Consider the following 23571-nt stretch of genomic DNA (forward strand, 5'->3'; position numbering starts at 1 on the left):
CCGCAATCACGTAGCCCACATTGTCCTCAGGGGCTCTCCTCAGCAGCTCAGAGTTGTTATGCTCGAAGTGTGAGAAAAAGGTGTTTAGCTCGTCCGGTAGGGCGACGTGACTGGCTTTCTTTTTGTAATCTGTGATCGTTAGAAGCTCCTGCCACATACGCCTCGTGTCCGACCCGCTGAATTGCTCCTCCACTTTGTCCTTATACTTGTGTCTCGCCATCTTGATCGAACTGTGTAGGTCGTATTTGTGCAGTTTTGTATTATTATTATACTTTTTAGGTAAGATACCCCTCATTTGCAAGTTTTAATAATATAAATGTATACAATAATAACAATTTCCATAATTGTTCCACAGGAAACACATCATAGTCTGTCATCTGTAGCTAGTCCTCTGGCTAGAAGGTAGAAATACCTGACTCCGTCTCCGACCACAACCTCAGTCTCTGGCGAGGTCACCTCCATCACAGCCAACAGTCTGGAGAGGACAGAGAGAGATGTTAGACGTAATGTTAAATGTTACCTTTACATTTTTACACACTTACTAAGTATACAAGTTTTAACTTGTATATTATAATAATAATATTAACAGCACGACCAGCATCAACAAGGCCTAGGAAGGTTATGGTGTGAGGGACCAACCTGTGGGTGATGTCTGTGGACATTCTCCTAGCTGCCTCAGGGTCTTTCTTTAGTAGAGCCTGGTAGCTGGAGAAGGACTCTATCATGCCCATGTAGCTGGACAGAGTCATGGGCCTCTTCACTCCAACCTGGTCTCAGAGCATTTCATATTATTCTCTACGTAAATTAGTGACAATCCATTTAGTATGATATGTTACGTTTCGTATATGGTATGTATTAATTTGTTGATGTCCATCACCCATTTTGTATGATTATATTACGAATTATGATTTGTATTATATGTTACGAATTAGCAAAATGTACAAAATGTTACGCATTTGCAAAATGTACAATGTGTTATGAATTTGCTAAACGCATGATATGTTACGAATTCTAGCAAGGTGGCTAGGTTGCTAATGTTAGCTAGCTGGTTAACGTTAGCTAGGCTAGGGGTTAGGGTTAAGGTTAGGTTAAAGGGTTAAGGTTTGGGTTAGGGGAAGGGTTAGCTAAAATGATTAAGGTTAGGGGAAGGGTTAGTTAAAAGGGTTAAGGTTAGGATTAGGGGAAGGGCTAAGTAGTTGCAAAGTAGCTAAAAAATAGTAAGTAGTTCAAAAGTTGCTAATTAGCTGCTAAAGTTGTCCATGATGAGATTCAAACTCGCAACCTTTGGGTTGACTTAAGTAACCGTCTATCCTGTGTAACCATACCAAACATAAAATATCATACTAGTTTGAGTGTCCAGTGTTTACTTTTACTATGTTACATCTAGTCTATGAGACCAGGCTGTTCACCCATATACACTCCTGCCTGGACACAACTGTTCAACACAGAATTAGCAATAAGTTTGTCTCGCAATGCCATCCTTCTAATTGTTGTTAATCACTCAGCTACTGGAGGAAGTGTAGAGGGTTCATTGCTGATATTCTCTTATTCTTAAACAAACTTTAAACTTTAGAAGCAGGCAGAAGTTAATACAGAGTCAACAGGATTTGGATAGCTCTTCATAAGTTCTGCAAAATGTCGAGAACAATCTCTGCTTTTTATACTAGCACTCCCTTCCCATAGCGTGATGTTTTCCCCTGACCCTGAACTTGCCCTAGCAACAACAAAGTACTCCTCCTAATCCTGTCTTCCCACAAACTCAGTATCAGGGGGTGAGGTGTCAGACAATGTGGTAATTATGGTTGCAGGTTGCTGAGAACTTTCTGCTGTCAAGGCCTCCATAGTTTTTAATAATGTAAGCAAATGTGCATAATAGATAATATATTCCCCATCAGAAGCCTGGAAATCGAGGATAGCACTGAATTCAACACTTATTGTACAGTAGCAACAAGGGCAGATGTAACAGTGGATGCAACGGTACTCAGGCCTCACCACTCTTTCTCTGTGTAGGGGATGGAGTCGTAGGACTGATTGTAGAGAACCACAGAGCTGGGGCCCAGGCAGAGGTTATGATAGGGCAGGAGGGCAGCATAAAACTGATGAGATAAAAAAAAGACAAATGCTGTTGAAAAAACACAACAAATTCATGCATTTTGAATTTGTACATCGTCAATTTATCAAAGATGTGCATTGTATTTTGTTTGCATGTTTTCTACAGTGAATAGAATGGTACATTTCCACTGTTTATGGATAATATACTTTTCTTCTATTCTTATGGTAATATTTTATGTATCATTAAGGAAAATGTTGGGAAATGTCAAAGATAAAATATAGTAAACATGATTGACATTCTATAATTCAGATGTATGTTTAAATAAGGAATATAGCCAATACAGTGTGTAACCATGCCTTAATGTATGTATGTGTATTATTTTTGAGAAAGGGTCTGCCACCAATATAATGAGATAAGAGGAAGAGGCCATATGGAAAAGCGCCCATGGCCTTTTGGAGTAAGCCACATGTGACATCTGGACGTTGAAAGATAAGGGTAGAGTGGCACTAAAAGATGTTAATCATTTATCTTAAGGGGAGTAGCTTTGTATGCTAAGTAAACATGACTGTGCATTTGTGTGTGTATATAAGAGATCTCTAAGCCAAAGAGAGACAGCCGTTCCATGGAGTGGCTCGGCTTTGTTGCGCAATAATAAAGTCTAATTTCTGGATTCACAAGCTCCAGTCTCTTGAGAGATATTTTTGAGTTGACTACTTTTGAGTCAAATATTTCTACAAACATTCTCTAGAGTTGTCCAGACCTCCTTGCAGACTGTGTTGCGTGTGTGGTAGCAGTCTCCATAATGGATCTCAATGTCCATGGTATAGTTGAGTGGAGCGAGACAGCCTTTAGGTTGCAGGATCCTACGGGCTTCCTGGAAGAACCGCTGCTGGTCAAACCAGTGGAAGGCAGTCATGGCCGTGACCAGGTCCACTGTCTGTGAAGGGCAGCCCTTCAGCCGGACACTGTCTATAGGCAAAGCGAGCAACACCATTTTTTTATTTTTTATTTCACCTTTATTTAACCAGGTCATTTACAATGATCAGCAGCCAGATGCTGTCTATATAGAGATGAGAGACAGACAGATCAAGGCTACATAAAACAGTCTATACTGAAGTTATTTGCTAGCCTAGTCTCAGATCTGTAAAGATATTTTCTAGCTTGGTACCAGATCTGTTTCTGCTCTCTTGCAAACTCCTATGGTCATTGCCACGATAGGAGTTGGCAAAACACTGTTTACCATACAACTGTCCCCAGTCTCCTTGCCGTGTTTATAAGCAGCATCTCTCTCCTTCAGTTTCCTGACAAGGCTGCCATCAATCTGCGGTTTTTGATTTGGGTATGTTTTAAAAGACACCATAGGTATCACATCGTCTATGCATTTTTGTAATCCGGTGACTGTGAGTTGGTGTATTCATTGATGTTATCCCCAGAACATATTTACATTTTAGTCATATATACTATATATATTTATATTATTCTTTTTTCATACTGGCCCCCCGTGGGAATCGAACCCACAACCCTGGCGTTGCAAACGCCATGCTCTACCAACTGAGCTACATCCCTGCCGGCCATTCCCTCCCCTACCCTGGATGAATTGTGCGCCGCCCCATGAGTCTCCCGGTCACGGCCAGCTATGACAGAGCCTGGATTCGAACCAGGATCTCTAGTGGCACAGACCACTGCGCCACTCGGGATCCACGTGATCAAAACAATCTTGGAGCATGTATTCTAATTGGTCTGACCAGCGTTGTACAGACCTGACCACCAGAACTTCCCTCTGGAAGTAGCTACTGCAGTGCATTCATCACGGGAGCTGTGTTTGGGGGTTTGGAGTGAGACGACAGTCGGACACACTCCCACTCTTCAGGTAGAGGCAAATTAATCGAGAGAGATGCAGGAACACACTGCGAGGTCAGTCATCGGAAGAATGCAGTCCTCTCACAGAGCTGGATGAAATGAAGATTAGAGACAAGCGGGTGTGGAGGGAGATGCTATAATTATGTTCACTCATGTTTGAAAGTGAATATTTTGGGAGACAAAGTAAAGAGAGGAGTGTCAAAAAATAGAAGTCTACATCACTCAGTGAGAATAGCAAATAGTGTGAGAACCACCTTGAAGGAACTTTTTGATTATTTTGTTTCTCAGGTCTTAGGAGTGAAAAGTAATCGATCTTCCACAAAGTAGTTTTTTCCCTCCCTAAAACTACAAGGTGCTTTTCTGTGAGGCCATAGTGTGTTCTGTCACCCCAAAGCTATTCAAGGGTGTAACAGTGTGATACTGCTCACTTGCTACCATACATGACTGTGTCACCAGGGCTGTGGTGGAATCAGACGACACAGGTTTGGAACGTACTGTAAGGTATAGGCCAGTATATGCCTATGAATAAGCAATCTTCTATTGCAAGGACACACTACATAACCTTACAACTAGTGTCTTGTAATATCCACAGGGATACATCTCTTCTGATCTCAAACTAGGGACTTCAGCCTTCAAAGCTCAGCCCCCTCCCTCCTCACCAGCCCGCTGGATTTGGTCATTGACATTAATGTGATATTTGAGAAAGTATAGCTCTGTTAATTAGCCACAGTCATTCTTGAGTCTGAAAGGGTAATGTTTCACACCCACACCCCCTCTCTCCAGCCCCTACCCCCTTCTCTGCCAAACCCAACACTATGACATTTAAACAAGCTGCTTGTTATTTTAAGACAAAAAAAAAAGGGAACACTTGCTTTTACTGGCACACAACAGTGATCACGATCCATTTGACTTGAATAGACTCTGTTGGAGTGTTTTCAGAGGAAGTTCCGCCAGCACAAAGGCTCTCTGTATGCGATGGGTTACAGTCTTCATTAATGCTGAGATCCTCCATTAAGACAGCTATTAGTTTGGCCTGAAAGAGAAAACCACATCTATTCTTAATAGCGGAGGGTGAATTGTATTGTAAATCAAGATGTATTTTAGAAATGGCCTATTGTTATAATAGTGTTCACTATTGAAACAATTATAGCTTACTATTACCCTCAAGTTACCAACATATTTTATATACATCAATTAACAACTGAGGTCATTTTTAACCCCAGAAGAAACTATTGGAAAAAGCAACAATCACAGCAAAATATCAACTCATTTCTTATCAAAACATCATTAGTTATGTTATCTGAAATAAATAATGACCAAAACAGACTGTTATTTTTGCCAAAGTGCAGTTAGTTTGCATATTCTGTCAAACTAAAATATAAATTTTACATTTATTGTCCAGCTTTTTTTCAAAGTACAATCCACATTAGTACTAAAAAGCTCACTTACCATCATTTGAATATAGTATCGTTTAGTTTTCAGAATGTTGAAGAAAATATGTATTATTTCATATTGATGTGGTAAAAATGACTGCCATTTAAAGGGGCAGTACATCAACATATTAAATATACTTAACTTTCTTAACAAAAAGTTATTCAAATCACTTCAAAAACTGATCCTGAGAGACATTGACCAAAAATATAGCTTAGTTTTGTTTATTTACTTACACCACAGCCAGCATTAGTATCACTGTTAGTGAAACAATGTGAGTGGTAGGTGCTTAAGCAGCTTCAAAAAGGCCCAGTGCAATGTTTGGTATACTCAGTGTAGTTCTTCACTGTTATGTAGCCAACTTTACATTATTCATGCATTGTGTGGAAGGGCTGGGATGGATAGCACACCAGAGAAGAGCAAAGAGGACAGTATTATTTTACAAAGGGGTCAGCCCGAGGCAGAATGGTTTGCAGCATGTTTGAGCTCAACATCTAATCAACACTTCAGAAATGCTTCAGTAGCTAGGTTTCCATCCAATTGGCGACCGATTTTTCATGCAAATATTCTAAAATCCGCATAAAAACAATATGGCAAGTTTCCCTCAAGATGTTTCCAGCAAATGGACTTGTTGCAGATAAAAGGCTGTGCGTGATGACGTAGTGCACATAAAAATAACTTTAGTGGTTAAATTCCCATGTACCAACAAAATACAACAACAAGTTAAATGGGTTTCCATCGCATTTTCAACTCTACTGATGGTTTTGTCACACAAAAAATTGTGTTATATAGCAATTGTGCCCACTCTGGTCTTGGCATGTGCACTCTAGCCAACAGCTTGCAGATACAGTGCGGGTAGCCTACTACATGATGAGATTATTATGGACAAAAGAGCAAAATTATTTGTATTTGTCAAACAGCAGCCAAGAATCATAATGTCACCAGAATAAGACCCTCAATATTTATTGGAAAGGATGAATTGGTTCATTTTGGAGGTATTTGACCCTGTTGTGTTAGAAACATGAATTCTTAAATACATTTTGTCAATCTGACAATAATTTCTAATTTTGATTTCTCAATTCAATAGTTTGAATAACACAAGTAAATTAAGTAAATCTCTAATAATCATTTTAAGTAAAAATAACCTTTTTCCATTAGGTGTAACTACTGTCCAAAATTGAATTAAGTAGATCCAAATAAATGTTTTGTGCATTACCGCATCACCTTGCACATTCACATGGTTTCCCAAGTCATATTGGGAGGACCACTGTCACACCCTGACCTTTAAATGCCTGTTGTTTCTCGTTGGTTTGGTCAGGGTGTGAATTTCTATAAGTATATCTATGTGTATGTTCTAGTATGTGTAGATCTATGTGTGGTTCCCAATCAGAGGCAGCTGTCGATCGTTGTCTCTGATTGGGGATCATACTTAGGCAGCCATTTTGCCTACCTATGTTGTGGGATCTTGACTCTGGTTTGGCTTGTTTGTGTGTAGCCATAGTGAGCTTCACGGTACGTTGCTTTTGTTGTTTTTGTAGAGTGTTTATTTGTTCTAATAAACATGTACGCATACCATGCTGCACCTTGGTCTGACCCGTCTCTCAACGAACGTGACAGAAGATCCCTCCACCAACGGACCAAGCAGCGTGTCCAGGAAAAGCAAGAAACCTGGACATGGGAGGAGATACTTGAAGGAAAACGATCATGGACATGGGAAGAGATCCAGGATGGTATGGATCGCCTTCCTTGGGAGCAAACAGAGGCAGCGAGGGAGAAAATACGGCGACTCCAAAATGCGAGACGACGAAGGAGACCCGAGAGGCAACCCCAAGAAAATGTTGTCGGGGCACACGGGGTGGTTGATGAAGCAGCAGGAGGCCGTGAAAGGGCTGACTGTAGAGGAGGAGGCCGCTATTTTAGAGGTCCTCCAAGACCTGCGGATCAGCAGTTTGAGAGAGGAGGCCACCACATTACGGGGGCTGATTGCGAGGATAGAGCAGGAGAGCTCCCTTCAAGAGGAGGCGCTGCAGGAGGCCCGTAGGGAGAAGGATTTAGTGGATGCACGAAGAGAGGAGCTGGCCAGGCAACAGAGGGAGCGTGTGTTCATTGAGGAACCAAGGTATGCGGAGATACGCACTGTGTCGCCAGTGCGCCTTCACAGCCCAGTGCGTCCTGTGCCAGCGCCCCGCACGTGCCGTGCGAAAGTGGGCATCCAGCCAGGATGAGTTGTGCCGGCTCAATGCTCCTGGTCTCCAGTGCGCCTCCACGGTCCAGTATATCCTGCGCCAGTCCTACGCACTGTGTCGCCAGTGAGTGTTCACAGCCCAGTGCGTCCTGTGCCAGCGCCCCGCACGTGCCGTGCGAAAGTGGGCATCCAGCCAGGACGGGTTGTGCCAGCTTTACACTCCAGACCTCCAGTACGCTTCCACAGTCCCATACCTGCTCCCCGCACCAAACCAGTGGTGCGTGTCGCCAGCCCGGTACGCCCCATACCTGCTCCTTGCACCAAACCAGTGGTGCGTGTATCCAGTCCGGTACGCCCCGTACCTGCTCCCCGCACCAAACCAGTGGTGCGTGTCGCCAGCCCGGTATACCCCATACCTGCTCCCCGCACCAAACCAGTGGTGCGTGTATCCAGTCCGGTACGGCCCATACCTGTCCCCGCACCAAACCAGTGGTGCGTGTATCCAGTCCGGTACGGCCCGTACCTGCTCCCCGCACCAAACCAGTGGTGCGTGTCGCCAGCCCGGTACGCCCCGTACCTGCTCCCCGCACCAAACCAGTGGTGCGTGTCTCCAGCCCGGTACGCCCCGTACCTGCTCCCCGCACCAAAATAGGGGTGCGTGTATCCAGTCCGGTACGGCCCGTACCTGCTCCTCGCACCAAACCAGTGGTGCGTGTCGCCAGCCCAGTACGCCCCGTACCTAATCCCCGCACCAAACCAGTGGTGCGTGTATCCAGTCCAGCACGGCCCGTGCCTGCTCCTCGCACCAAACCAGTGGTGCGTGTCTCCAGTCCGTCACGGCCCGTACCTGCTCCCCGCACCAAACCAGTGGTGCCCAGTCCAGAGCCAGAGCAGTCCGCTCCACCGGGGTCCAGTTCAGCTCCGGTCAGCGGCTCCACTCCAGTGCCAGAGCAGTCCGCTCCACCGGTGCCCAGTCCAGTATCATACTTAGGCAGCCATTTTGCCTACCTATGTTGTGGGATCTTGACTCTGGTTTGGCTTGTTTGTGTGTAGCCATAGTCAGCTTCACGGTACGTTGCTTTTGTTGTTTTTGTCGAGTGTTTATTTGTTCTAATAAACATGTACGCATACCACGCTGCACCTTGGTCTGACCCGTCTCTCAACAACCGTGACAACCACACGCCATATCATCGCTTGACTCCAAGTTTACTTTGATATGATGATTATTGTATCAATATTTCTGCATAAAGGCATTTCCACCACCGTTTCTCACATAATACATTTTACAGACACAAAAAGATCCAACCATGTAGAACAAACAAATTATCTGTCTGCATTTATAAAATTATACCGAAACTACCTGTTTCCATCACAGCTGTGGTGATTTTTTTTTATATACGGTTTGACTTTACTTGCATAACTGTGGATGAAAACGTGGTTACCGACAAACATTTATTAACTGTTTTGAAGAGTTGAAGGATGGCGCTGCATAGCAGCCTTTTACGGGCTCCTGACCAATTCTACTATTTTGTGTTTTTTTGCACTGATCTTAATTTTTGAACATAATGCTTCCGCCATCGTTTCCTATGACCCAAAAGGGCTTCTGGACATCACCTCGATTTGGATGAAGATTCCTACTTCAACGAGTCGGAGGCGCAGAACATACTGCTCACCACAGACCAGGCCCTTATCCCTGAGACACGGAAAATAAAAAGAGGCGCCAACGTGCAGGAACCCTGATGAAACTGTGTCGGCAGGTACATAAACTACCTCTACCCTTCATTCTATTGGCAAACATACAATCACTGAGAACAAACCGGACGAGCTCCGTTCGAGTCTATCCTATCAACGGCACCCACCTGAAGAACTGTAATATCCTATGTTTCACAGAGTCGTGGCTGAACAACGACATGGATAATATACATCTAGCTGGTTTTTCTATGCATTGGCAGGAAAGAACAGCAGCGTCGTATAAGCTCAAGGGAGGGGATGTGTGTCTCTTTTGTTAACAACAGCATTTACATTTACGTCATTTAGCAGACACTCTTATCCAGAGCGACTTACAGTTAGTGAGTGCATACATTATTTTTATTTTACATACTTGCCCCCCGTGGGAATCGAACCCACAACCCTGGCGTTGCAAACGCCATGCTCTACCAACTGAGCTACATCCCTGCCAGCCATTCCCTCCCCTACCCTGGATGACACTGGGCCAATTGTGCACTGCCCCATGGGTCTCCCGGTCGCGGCCGGCTACGACAGAGCCTGGATTCGAACCAGGATCTCTAGTGGCACAGCGAGCACTGCGATGCAGTGCCTTATACCACTGCGCCACTCGGGAGTCCTAAGCAGGTGGCAATCGCTTATATTAAGTCTCTAAGTTCTGCTTGAGTTAGAATACCACATGATAAGCTGTAGACCAGGACTGCCCAACCCTGTTCCTGGAGAGCTACCGTCCTGTAGGTTTTTGCTCCAACCCTAATCTAGCACACCTGATTCTAAAAATTAGCAGGTTGATAAGATGAATCAGGTTAGTAACACCTGGGGTTGGAGTGAAAACCTTCAGGAGGGTAGCTCTCCAGGAACAAGGGTTGGGCTACCCTGCTGTAGACCATAGAGTTTTCATCCATATTTTTCGTAGCTGTCTATTTACTACCACAAACTGATGCTGGCACTAAGACCACTCTCAACAAGCTGTATAGGGCCTTAAGCAAACAAGAAAATGCTCATCCAGAGGTGGTGCTCCTAGTGGCCGGTGATGTAGGAAAACTGAAATCAGTTTTACCTAATTTCTACCAGCATGTCACGTGTGCAACTAGAGGCACAAAAACCACCTTTACTCCACACACTGACCATAACTCTATCCTCCTGATTCCTGCTTACAAGCAAAAACTCAAACAGGAAGTGCCAGTTGCCCGATGAAGCGGATGCTAAGCTACAGGACTGTTTCACTAGCACAGACTGGAATATGTTCCAAGATTCACCTGATGGATTTGAGGAGTTTACCACAACAGTCACCGGCTTCATTAATAAGTGCATCAACGACGTCGTCCCCACAGTGACCGTACGAACATATCCCAACCAGAAGCCATGGATTACAGGCAACATCCATACTGTAACGTGGAGTGCCTTCAAGGAGCGGGACACTAATCCGGACGATTATAAAAAAATACAGATACGCCCTCTGACGAATCATCAAACAGGCAAAGCATCAATACAGGACTAAAATTGAATCCTATTATACCGGCTCTGACCCTCGTTGGATGTGTCAGGGCTTGCAAACTATCACGGATTACAAAGAGAAACCCAGCCGCGAGCCTACCAGACGAGCTAAACTACCAGATGAGATATAGCACCCCATGTGCTCGCCTAAGATTGTACTTTTCTATACCAAGTATCGTATGACTGTGTACAAAACCATTTATTTTTGGTTTTGAATGGTATACAAATTCTGCCAATGGTATAAATACTTGATACAACTGCAATATAGAACTCAGATACACTCTGAGAGGATAGAGAGGATTGTTGTGTATTCTCTGAAAAGTAGTTGTTCTAGGGAAACAGTCTATGACTTGGTTGGCTGGAGTCTTTGACCATTTTTAGGGACTTCCTCTGACACTGCCTGGTATAGAGGTCCTGGATAGGAGGGAGCTCGGCCCCAGTCATTTACTGGGCTGTACGCACTACCCTCTGTAGTCCCTTGCTGTTGGATGCCTAGCAGTTGAGGGCGTTGTCGTGCCCTCTTCACGACTGTGTTGGTGTCTGTGGACCATGATAGATCCTTAGTGATGTAGAGACAGACAGAGAGCGAGAGAGAGAGACAGACAGACAGAGCGAGAGAGAGAGAGAGAGAGAGAGACATAGAGAGAGCGACAGAGAGAGAGCGACAGAGGGAGAGCGAGAGCAACAGAGAGAGAGAGAGCGCACCAGAGAGAGAGAGTGCACCAGAGAGAGAGAGAGCGCACCAGAGAGAGAGCGAGCGCACCAGAGAGAGAGAGAGAGAGCGCCAGAGAGAGAGCGAGCGCACCAGAGAGAGAGCGAGCGCAACAGAGAGAGAAAATGTCACAACAGAGAGAGCGCAACAGAGAGAGAGAGAAAGCAACAGAGAGAGCAACACAGAGAGAGAGAGCAACACACATAGAGAGAGAGCAACACACAGAGAGAGATAGCAACACAGAGAGAGAGAGCAACAGAGCGAGAGAGAGCAACAGAGAGAAAGAGAGAGAGTGCAAAAGAGAGAGAGAGAGAATGAGCGCCACACAGAGAGAGAGAGAGAGAGCAACAGAGAGCGCAAAAGAGAATGAGAGAGCGTGCACATGGAGATATTCTTCATATGTGTCACTGAGTGACTTATTTCCGTAGAGACAACATTTTAGGATCCCAGGTTTTGATTCAAGACAATTTCATCTTTGAAAAGTTTAGTCAGCCAGGCCTAACGAGGACTTCATCACCAGAGGTACAGTGGGGAGAACAAGTATTTGATACACTGACGATTTTGCAGGTTTTCTTACTTACAAAGCATGTAGAGGTCTGTAATTTTTATCATAGGTACACTTCAACTGTGAGAGACGGAATCTAAAACAAAAATCCAGAAAATCACATTGTATGATTTTTATGTAATTAATTTGCATTTTATTGCATGACATAAGTATTTGATCACCTACCAACCAGTAAGAATTCTGGCTCTCACAGACCTGTTAGTTTTTCTTTAAGAAGCCCTCCTGTTCTCCACTCATTACCTGTATTAACTGCACCTGTTTGAACTCGTTACCTGTATAAAAGAAACCTGTCCACACACTCAATCAAACAGACTCCAACCTCTCCACAATGGCCAAGACCAGAGAGCTATGTAAGGACATCACGGATAAAATTGTAGACCTGCACAAGGCTGGGATGGGCTACAGGACAATAGGCAAGCAGCTTGGTGAGAAGGCAACAACTGTTGGCGCAATTATTAGAAAATGGAAGAAGTTCAAGATGACGGTCAATCACCCTCGGTCTGGGGCTCCATGCAAGATCTCAACTCGTGGGGCATCAATGATCATGAGGAAGGTTAGGGATCAGCCCAGAACTACACGGCAGGACCTGGTCAATGATCTGAAGAGAGCTGGGACCACAGTCTCAAAGAAAACCATTAGTAACACACTACACCGTCATGGATTAAAATCCTGCAGCGCACGCAAGGTCCCCCTGCTCAAGCCAGCGCATGTCCAGGCCCGTCTGAAGTTTGCCAATGACCATCTGGATGATCCAGGGGAGAAATGGGAGAAGGTCATGTGGTCTGATGAGACAAAAAGAGAGCTTTTTGGTCTAAACTCCACTCGCCGTGTTTGGAGGAAGAAGAAGGATGAGTACAACCCCAAGAACACCATCCCAACCGTGAAGCATGGAGGTGGAAACATCATTCTTTGGGGATGCTTTTCTGCAAAGGGGCCAGGACGACTGCACCGTATTGAGGGGAGAATGGATGGGGCCATGTATCGCGAGATCTTGGCCAACAACCTCCTTCCCTCAGTAAGAGCATTGAAGATGGGTCGTGGCTGGGTCTTCCAGCATGACAACGACCCAAAACACACAGCCAGGGCAACTAAGGAGTGGCTCTGTAAGAAGCATCTCAAGGTCCTGGAGTGGCCTAGCCAGTCTCCAGACATGAACCCAATAGAAAATCTTTGGAGGGAGCTGAAAGTCCGTATTGCCCAGTGACAGCCCCGAAACCTGAAGGATCTGGAGAAGGTATGGAGGAGTGGGCCAAAATCCCTGCTGCAGTGTGTGCAAACCTGGTCAAGACTTACAGGAAACGTATGATCTCTGTAATTGCAAACAAAGGTTTCTGTACCAAATATTAAGTTCTGCTTTTCTGATGTATCAAATACTTATGTCATGCAATTAAATGCAAATTAATTACTTAAAAATCATACAATGTGATTTTCTGGATTTTTGTTTGAGATTCCGTCTCTCATAGTTGAAGTGTACCTATGATAAATATTACAGACCTCTACATGCTTTGTAAGTAGGAAAACCTGCAAAATCGGCAGTGTATCAAATACTTGTTCTCCCCACTGTAAATGGGAGCCTGTTTTCCTCTGTGATTTCTGTACACCAAATGCCCATTGATGACATTCCCTGGGCCAGAATATATGGCTACAGTTGAAGTCGGAAGTTTACATTGGAATCATTAAAACTCGTTTTTCAACCACTCCACACATTTCTTGTTAACAAACTTTAGTTTTGACAAGTCGGTTGGGACATCTACTTTGTGCATGACACAAGTAATTTTTCCAACAATTGTTTACAGACAGGTTATTTCACTTATAATTCACTGTATCACAATTCCAGTGGGTCAGAAGTTGACATACACTAAGTTGACTGTGCCTTTAAACATCTTAGAAAATTCCAGAAAATGAGGTCATGGCTTTAGAAGCTTCTGATGGGCTAATTGACATCATTTGGAGGTGTACCTTATTTTTATTTTAGTCATTTAGCAGACACTCTTTTCCAGAGCGACTTGAGTGCACACTTTCTATAATTTTTTTATACCATCTGTGGGAATCGAACCCACAACCCTGGCATTGCAAACGCCATGCTCCACAAACTGCCGGCCATTCCCTCCCCTGAAAACTGAGTTTAAATGTATTTGGCTAAGGTGTATGTAAACCTCCGACTTCAACTGTAGTTCCCTGACACAGGAGGTATGCAAATGTAATCTGGAGCAGCTGTGGAGTCATTTGTGGTGAGGCCATATGGGATGATGTGGCAGAAATACAGCGTCATTTCACGCGCTTTGACCCCGACCTCTAATGACAGAAACAACTGGCTGACCCACCTATAGGAGTGGGGTCAGTTACCCTGCTCATGTAATGCATTGGATGGGGTCAGATATACACTGACTGTTCAAAACTTTAAGGACACCTTACTAATATTGAGTTGCACCCCCCCTTTTGCCCTCAGAACAGTCTCAATTCTTTGGGTCATGGCCTCTACAAGGTGTCGAAAGCGTTCCACAGGGATGCTGGCCCATGTTGACTCCAATGCTTCCCACAGTTGTGTCAAGTTGGCTGGATTTCCTTTGGGTTGTGGACCATTCTTGATACACACAGGAAACTGTTGACCGTGAAAAACCCAGCCGTGTTGCAGTTCTTGACACAAACTGATGCACCTGGCACCTACTACCATACCCCGTTCAAAGACACTTAAACCTTAGTCTTGCCCATTCACCCCCTTAATGTTTTGTACACAGTGTATACTAGCAGGTGGAATAGTGTTACATGTATGGGGAGTTCTGAAAAGTACAGTGAGTACACTGGTGAGAGAAGGATTTATATATATTATATAATTACATACTTTCCTGGATCCTATCTGAGCTCCATCCCTAGAGCTCAGTAAACCTGATATAGCCTACGTCACCTGGCCACAAGGAATTACTGCAACTTTATTGCAATGGCTGCAAAAACAATTGCGTGTGGCATAGCTTAGCTCTATCCTACTGTACAGTACAACAAAACACAATATACCGGACACAGTTTTCTCTGCAACAAAAGCCCACCCAAAGTATATGCACAGATTGCACACAGTCCCCCGTAATGTGTTGACATCATCAGTATCAACGTAGTGGAAGCAGTGTTGTGATTCTCTTATCAGCCTTCCCCAGAGCACGGCTCAAGCCAACAGCAGCAAACAACGGCATCTGACTAAAAACCCCAGTGTAGTGCAACGCCGGGCATAAATCTCCCACCATCGTCTCTCTCTCCTCCTCTCCCCTCCCTGACTGTTCCAGAAATGTATTTTAAGACTGATCCCTCACAGCTCTAATACTGTCTCCCCCAACATCACCACAGGTGATTTTCAGTGCGCTGATTTTGAATTGATTGCCGTGGTGAATAAACACTATGGGGTGGTGCGCCAAAGGCAATAGGAACTCACGCATGCACGTACAGTATGCATGTAAGCACTCACTCACACACACGTACGTAAGCACACACACACGGAATTGGAATGCCTTTATGGAAACCAGATAAGACCATGACACTTTAATATGATTATGGCTGTTTCCCTTTCATGTTAACTCAACGATTTCCTGAATGGCGTGTCATGGAACACTATGATCGTCAGTGGGTGGATGTCAGGGAATAGTGTCAGGGAATGTCATCCTGTGTCAGGCGGAGGCTAATTTCTATCAACACTTGGATAATTGTCGCTAACTGGAATACCATCTGTCCATCCCGTTAACAAGGACAGGCGCTCGTGGACATACTGTAATAAACTGACCAATCTAAGAGTTATCTTTAATCCACTCTAAATGTGTTCTAACCAGAAAGTTCCCATGTAGGACTGGTTAGTGACAGATGACAGGGTGTGTGGGCAGGGGTGGATGTTTTGGGTCAAGATTGACAGTGCACTTTCCGCAAAGCTGACACAATGGAACAAAAAACCTTGAGTATGGGTAAACAAAAGCTTTGGGGGATAACACTGTGGCTTGCTGGATGGGACAAGTGCCAGTGATATGAGTGAGTGAATAAAATGTACAGTTTAATGGTGTTGTGTGTGTGATTCTGATTGAGCCTATTCTCTACACAGGGATAGAGAGAGGGGAAAGAGAGAGGCGTTGTTTAGCTGAAGGTCAGATGGCGAGCCGTCAGGCAGCACAGACCGTGGACACAGCAGGAACGCCACCCAGTGACATTTAGGGTGACAGCTAACACAGGCTGTAGGCTGCTCAATAAGCATGCCACGTCATATCCTTCTTATTCACTTTACTATAGGGCTCACTACAGTTTCTCCAGGGTCATTAACTGGTTATGTGGATGTGATATGGTAGCAGCGTAGCTGGAATAGACCTGTAGAGAATGGCGCTGGGATGTATAGCAGCCTTTTTACGGGCTCCTGACCAATTATGCTATTTTGCGTGCTTTTTTTACTCTGGTCGTAACTTATTTTCGACATCAAGTCTCCACCATAGTTTCCTATGACCGTAAATATCTTCTTGGACATCAGAATAGCGATCACTTACCTTGATATGGTTGAAGAATTCTACTTCAATGACTAGGCCCTAATCCCCAACCCTCGAAGAGTAAAATACGGCGATATAGACGCCGACGTGGAGGCACCCTGATGAAAATATGGTGATGAGTAAATAAACGGCCTCTCCCCTCTGTTCTATCAGTGGCTAACTGCAAGCGTTGCAAAGCAATCACTATTTTGCTTCTCCTGCTATTAGGTGGAGAGGGTGTGTGGTCGAAGTCTGGGTTTAAGGGTCTCTTTTCCAAGCTTAAAAGGATAAACATTCACACGCAACACCATGGGCCAGAAAATATTGAATACATTGGCCATGCTGTCAATTCAGCATGACTTCTGCCACGTTCAAAACGCTGGAAACTCGGAACTGGGAAATCTCAGGCTTCAGTGAGTTCAAGACAACTGGGAACTCCCCCCAAAAAAAGAGCCCTGACTGGGAAAATACGTTTTGAACGGTCATCCAACTCGAAATTCCAAGTAGGGAACTCGGGCCTCTTTTTAGAGCTCCGACCTGAAGATCACTGACGTCATGATTCAACCTTGTTTTTTTCCAAGTTCCCAGTTGTCTTGAAAGCACCATAAATCCAGAGAATTCCAGACTTTGATGACAAACTTTGCCCACAAGAAGGACCTCCGCGCCACCTTCCTGTTCAAGCGAGCACAGCACAACGGTGAGTCCAAAAATGTATTGTCTGCTGCTGGGGAGATATGCATACTGTAGCTAAGACAGTAATAAGTGTATGTTGTGTAGTAAGCTGTTAGTAGCCCATGTGCCTCACCCAAAAAATTTGGTCCCTTCCCCCTCATAACTTAGCCTAATGTTCTGACTTGGTGGTGCGCATGTAGCCTATAGACTGTTTTAGAGAAATGTCATCATCGAATATCGTAAGAGCTTTCATTGTCTGCTTATATGCCCCTTTTATTGATCCTATGGTTCTGACTTGGTGTACAGGGAGAATACTGTAAGAACGGCCCATGTTCTGAATTCTGTCGCTGTACATTTCAAAAGTGCTGAACAAATAGGTGTATTGACTATGTCCGTTTTAGCTAGCTCATTAATGTCTTAATCTAAATTACGGATTGCCTCTTATCCGGTCATCGTTTCCTTATGCCATAGTTTATCATTTACATCTCAATGGTCAGTAGAAAACACATTTGTTTAAGCAAGTCAGCCATATCAGCTATGTTTTTTAAAAAGGCAGTAAATGAGGCTGAATGAACTGTTTAGCCGCCAGACAAGGCTCCGCTGATAGCCAGGTGTAGCGGTTGTTAAGGATTCACTCCATGCTGCTGAAAAGAAAGCTCCGCTGTTGGGACAGCTTTATGTAGGCCCTAACAGTTTGTGGGCACTGTTTGTCACCGTTATAGTGCAATTAATGTATTGTTTAGTGTTGTGTTGTGTTCTGTAGTTGCTTTGCTGGCATGCATCTAAAAAAAGATTTACATCCTAAAATCGCCACTGGCAACTAGAGTGAACAAAACTCTAGATCACCTTTACTCCACACAAAGAGACATACAAAGCTCTCCTTCGCCCTCCATTTGGCAAATCTGACCATAAGGCTATCTTCCTGATGCTTGCATACAAGCAAAAACCAGTGACATTCTCAATTCGGAAGTGGTCCGATGAAGCGGATGCTAAGCTACAGGACTGTTTTGCTAGCACAGACTGGAATACACTACATCACCGAAAGTATGTGGACACCTGCTCTTCGACCATCTCATTCCAAAATCATGGGCATTAATATGGAGTTAGTTCCCCCTTTGCTGCTATAAGAGCCTCCACTCTTCTGGGAAGGCTTTCCACTAGATGTTGGAACATTGCTGCGGGGACTTGTGTAATGAATACTCGGACAGAGTGGTAAGATCCAATCGCAGAATAGCGATGCTTTATTAGAGTACAGACAAGGGAATAGCTTAATCGTGGTCGGGCGGGCTGTGGTCAAAACCGGGCCAGGCAGAGACAGGCAGAGGTACCAAGGGAGCGGGCTTAGTCGTAGTCGAGGTCACAGACACAGGATCAGAGGACGGTAATCACTGGGGTAGACAAGCAGAGGATTAAGCAATTCGGGGAGTCAAACAACAAGGCACAGGTCGGATACACGGGTAATCAAAAACAACAAACTCTCTCTCTCTCTCTCGGAACAAAACGCTTAGCAAGTCACAAAGGAACAATACCTCGCACCGACTGAGCCTCTGAGCACACCTTAAATCCTACCCTAATTACTGACAGGTGTGCTCAGAACTCAGGTGAACCAGATCGAGTCTGATGACTCCCCCTCTCAGTAGATCGGGGAAGTGTCAGACTCTGTCTAGACCCAGCCAACCCCCGATCCCTTACAACTTGCTTCCATTCAGCCACAAGAGCATTAGTGAGGTCGAGCACTGATGTTGGGCGATTACGCCTGGCTCGCAGTCGGCGTTCCAATTCATCCCAAAGGTGTTCGATGGGGTTAAGGTCAGGGCTCTGTGCAGGCCAGTCAAGTTCTTCCACACCAATCTCGACAAACCATTTCTATATGGACCTCGCTTTGTGCACAGGGGCAATGTCATGCTGAAACAGGAAAGGGCCTTCCCCAAACTGTTGCCACAAATTTGGAAGTACAGAATCGTCTAGAATGTCATTGTTTGCTGTAGCATTAAGATTTATCTTCACTGGAACGAAGGGGCCTAGCCCAAACCATAAAAAACAGCCCAGACCATTATTCATCCTCCACCAAACTTTACAGTTGACACTTTGCATTGGGACATGCACTGTAGCGTTCTCCTGGCATCAGCCAAACCCAGATTCGTCCGTCGGACTGCCAGATGGTGAAGCGTGATTCATCACTCCAGAGAACGCGTTTCCACTGCTCCAGAGTCCGATGGTGGTGAACTTTACACCACTCCAGCCGACGCTTGGCATTGCGCATGGTGACCCATTTCATGAAGCTCCCGATGAACAGTTCTTGTGCTGATGTTGCTTCCAGAGGCAGTTTGGAACTCGGAAGTGGGTGTTGCAACCGAGGACTGACAATTTTCACGCGTTCTGTGAGCTTGTGTGGCCTACCACTTCGCGGCTGAGCCGTTGTTGCTCCTAGATGTTTCCACCTCACAATAACAGCACTTACAGTTGACCGGGGCAGCTCTAGCAGGGCAGAAATTTGATGAACTGACTTGTTGGAAAGGTGGCATCCTATGACGGTGCCACGTTGAAAGTCACTGAGCTCTTCAGTAAGGCCATTCTACTGCCAATGTTTGTCTTTGGAGATTGCAAGGCTGTGTGGTCAATTGTATACACATGTCAGCAACGGGTGTGGCTGAAATAGCCAAATCCAATAATTTGAGGGGTGTATGTTCCGGGATTCATCCGATGGCATTGTGGAGTTTACCACATCAGTCACCGGCTCCATTAATAAGTACATTGACTATGTAGTCCCCACAGTGACCCTACGTACATATCCCAATCAGAAGCCATTACAGGCAACATCCGCAATGAGCTAAAGGCTAGAGCCGCCGCTGTCAAGGAGCGGGACACTAACCCGGACACTTCTACCCCCAAGCCATTAGACTTTTAAGCATGACGGCTAAATAGCTAATCAAATGGCTACCCGGACTCCCTTCATTTACCCTTTTTGCGCTAACTCTCTTGCACTGACTCTATGCACCCACACTGGACTCTACCCACACACTCATACTTACTGACACCCCAACGCAGTTCCGAAGCGACCCACTAGGTGTCATCCTCCGACAACCTAGGCGACCTACCTCCGACAACCTAGGCGACATCCTCCGACAATTGGATGTAGTCTTTCACAGTGCCATCCGTTTTGTCTCCAAAGCCCCATACACTACCCGCCACTGTGACCTGTACGCTCTTGTTGGCTTGTCCTCACTACATGTTCGTCGTCAAACCCACTGGCTCCAGGCCATTTATAAATCACTGCTAGGCAAATCCCCGCCTTATTTTAGCTCATTGGTCACCATAGCAGCACCCACCCGTAGTCTGCGCTCCAGCAGGTATATCTCACTGGTCATTCCCAAAGCCAACACCTCCTTTGGCCGCCATTCCTTCCAGTTCTCTGCTGCCAATGACTGGAACGAATTGCAAAAATTTCTGAAGCTGGAGACTCTTATCTCCCTCACTAACTTTAAGCATCAGTTGTCAGACCACCTTAACGATCACTGCACCTGTACACAGCCCATCTGAAATTAGCCAACCCAACTACCTCATCCCTATATTGTTATTTATTTTGCTCTTTTGCACCCCAGTATCTCTATTTGCACATAATCTCTTGCACATCTAGCATTCCAGTGTTAATACTAATTGTAATAATTTTGCACTATAGCCTATTTATTGCCATACCTCCATAACTTGCTACATTTGCACACACTGTATATATATTTTCTGTTGTATTTTTTTGACTTTATGTTTTTTTACCCCATATGTAACTCTGTGTTGTTGTTTTTATCGCACTGCTTTGCTTTATCTTGGCCAGGTCGCAGTTGTAAATGAGAACTTGTTCTCAACTGGCTTACCTGGTTAAATAAAGGTAAAAAAATAAAAAATAAACTGAGGCACCTCCTCACTCACAGTCGGGACTAATCATCTTCCTATTGATGTCACTTGTGTCTATGATTCACCTGTGTATTTATGCCCTCACTTCCCTGTGTTCCCTTGCTCAGTTTTCTCTGCTAGTTTCACTATGCCAAGCAGTACTAATCAGTGTCTGATCACGGGACGTATGGACAGGTACGTGAGAAGTGTTCTCCCTGTTTATTTATTATTTCAGTCATAGTTAGAATTTCATATTTTGGGCTGTCTGCCTGTTTTTTGGAGTCTTATTTGCTCCGCCCTTCTTTTTTTGTGTAAAGTCTGTTATTTTGTATCCTGGCTTCGGGACCATCAGTAAAGTTCCTTGTTTCACCATCTCTGTCTACTGTCTAACCTGCATCGCACCTGGGTCACACCTCACACCAACCCTTACAGAAAACTGAGCGAATGGACCCAGCAAAGGTCAGCGTGGTACTGGATTGGCCCCAGCCCTCATCCCTCAAGCAACTACAAGGGTTTTTAGGGTTCGCTAATTTTTGTAGGCGATTCATTCAACATTTTTGCTCCCTAGCCGCTCCCCTGACAGCCCTCACCCAGACGAGCGTACGCTCCTTCGCCTGGACCCCGGAAGCGGGGAACGCATTTGATGCGCTGAAGCGGTGCTGATCCGTCCCTGCCATTCATTGTGGAGGTGGATGCTTCAGACGTTGCGGTGGGAGCAATCCTGTCCCAGCGCTTCCTCACGGACGGTAAGACTCAACCCTGCACGTTTTTCTCCCGTTGGCTGTCCCCGGCAGAGCGGAATTACGACGTGGGGAACCGTGAGCTGCTAGTGGGCAAGCTTTCCCTTGGGGAGTGGAGACATTGGCTATTTGTCGTATGGACTAACCACAAGAACAGCCTACATTCAGGGGGCCAAGAGGCTCAACTCGCGCCAGGCCAGGTGGGCGTTGTTCTTCACCAGGTTCCGGTTCACCATCTCATACCGTCCGGGGTCGAAGAACACCAAGAACGACGCACTCTCCTGGCAGTTCGACCTGGGGAACCTGGTGGAGAGGGACAACCCCATTGTCCCCAACGCCCTGATTGCTGCCCCAGTTTCGTGGGGAATCGATAGGCTGGTCAGAGCAGCGCTACGGCGGGAGCCCAATCTGGGTGGAGGTTCATCGGAGAGGATGTACGTTCCCAAGGCTGCGCGCTCGCGACTGCTTCAGTGGGCGCACGTGTCTGACCTCACCAGCCATCCGGGAGGTGCCAGGATGTTGGAGTTCCTGCGTAGGAGGTTCTGGTGGCCATCTGCTTAGGGGGATACGCGTGCCTTCGTGGCTGCTTGCCCATTTGCGCGTGCACGAAGAGCTCACGTCAACCTGTGGCAGGGCTGCTCCGACCCCTGCCTATCCCCAAGCGCCCCTGGTCCCACATCTCGCTGGATTTCATTTCCGCCCTACTGCCCTCTGATGGATACAAAGTCATCCTGGTTGTTGTGGACTGGTTCTCAAAGGCTGCACACATCATTCCCCTTCCCAAACTCCCGTCGGCCCGGGAGACGGCTAAGTTGGTGGTGCAGCATGTTTTCTGGGTCCATGGCCTTCCCCAAGATGCGGTGTCGGATCGGGGCCCTCAGTTCACCTCCAGGTTCTGGAAGGCGTTCACCACCTGCCTCTGCGCCTCCGTAAACTTGTCTTCCGGCTTCCATCTCCAGTCTTCCCCTCCACGTGGAGTCCAGGAAGCTGTCCCCCCAGTTCATCGGGCCATTCAGAGTGGTCCGGCGAGTCAACCCAGTGGCCTGCCGCCTGCAACTTCCCCCCACCATGCGGGTGCATCCCACATTCCACGTGTCCCTCCTCAAGCCCGTCGCCACCTGTCCCCTGGCTCCCCCTCCTCGTCCTGTTCCCCCGCTACACCTCGTCGGAGGGCAGCCGGCTTTAACTGTGGACCGGATCCTGGACTGCTGGCGGGTGGGGAGGGGTCTCCAATTTCTGGTGGATTGGGAGGGTTATGGGCCGGAGGAGCGGTCCTGGGTGCCCAGGAGGGACATTCTGGACCCAGGGCTGATAACTTTCCGTCGCCTCCACACAGAGGCTCCGAGGTGAATGGCTGGGGCCGTTCGTCGGGGGAGGGGGGCACTGTTACAGGAGGGGGTCGCAGTTCTGGAGCGACCCATTAGGTGTCATCCTCCAACAACCTGAGGCACCTCCTCACTCACAGTCGGGACTAATCATCTTCCTATTGGTGTCACCTGTGTCTATCTGATCCAGCTGTGTATTTATGCCCTCACTTCCCTGTGTTCCCTTGCTCAGTTTTCTCTGCTAGTTTCACTATGCCAAGCAGTACTAATCAGTGTCTGATCGCGGGACGTATGGACAGGTACGTGAGAAGTGTTCTCCCTGTTTATTTATTATTTCAGTCGTAGTTAGTATTTCATATTTTGGGTTGTCTGCCTGTTTTTTGGAGTCTTATTTGCTCCGCCCTTCTTTTTTTGTGTAATGTCCGTTATTT

The 23571-nt window shown here is 45.9% G+C and overlaps 1 pseudogene; it reads right to left on the reverse strand.

Moving 5' to 3' along the window:
* Positions 1-363: 363 nt before the first annotated feature.
* On the reverse strand, positions 364-22410 carry LOC123481736 (annotated as a pseudogene).
* Between the last annotated feature and the right edge of the window lie 1161 nt (positions 22411-23571).

This window comes from Coregonus clupeaformis, chromosome 3, assembly GCF_020615455.1.
Source record: "Coregonus clupeaformis isolate EN_2021a chromosome 3, ASM2061545v1, whole genome shotgun sequence".
Classification (NCBI taxonomy): Eukaryota; Metazoa; Chordata; class Actinopteri; order Salmoniformes; family Salmonidae; genus Coregonus; species Coregonus clupeaformis.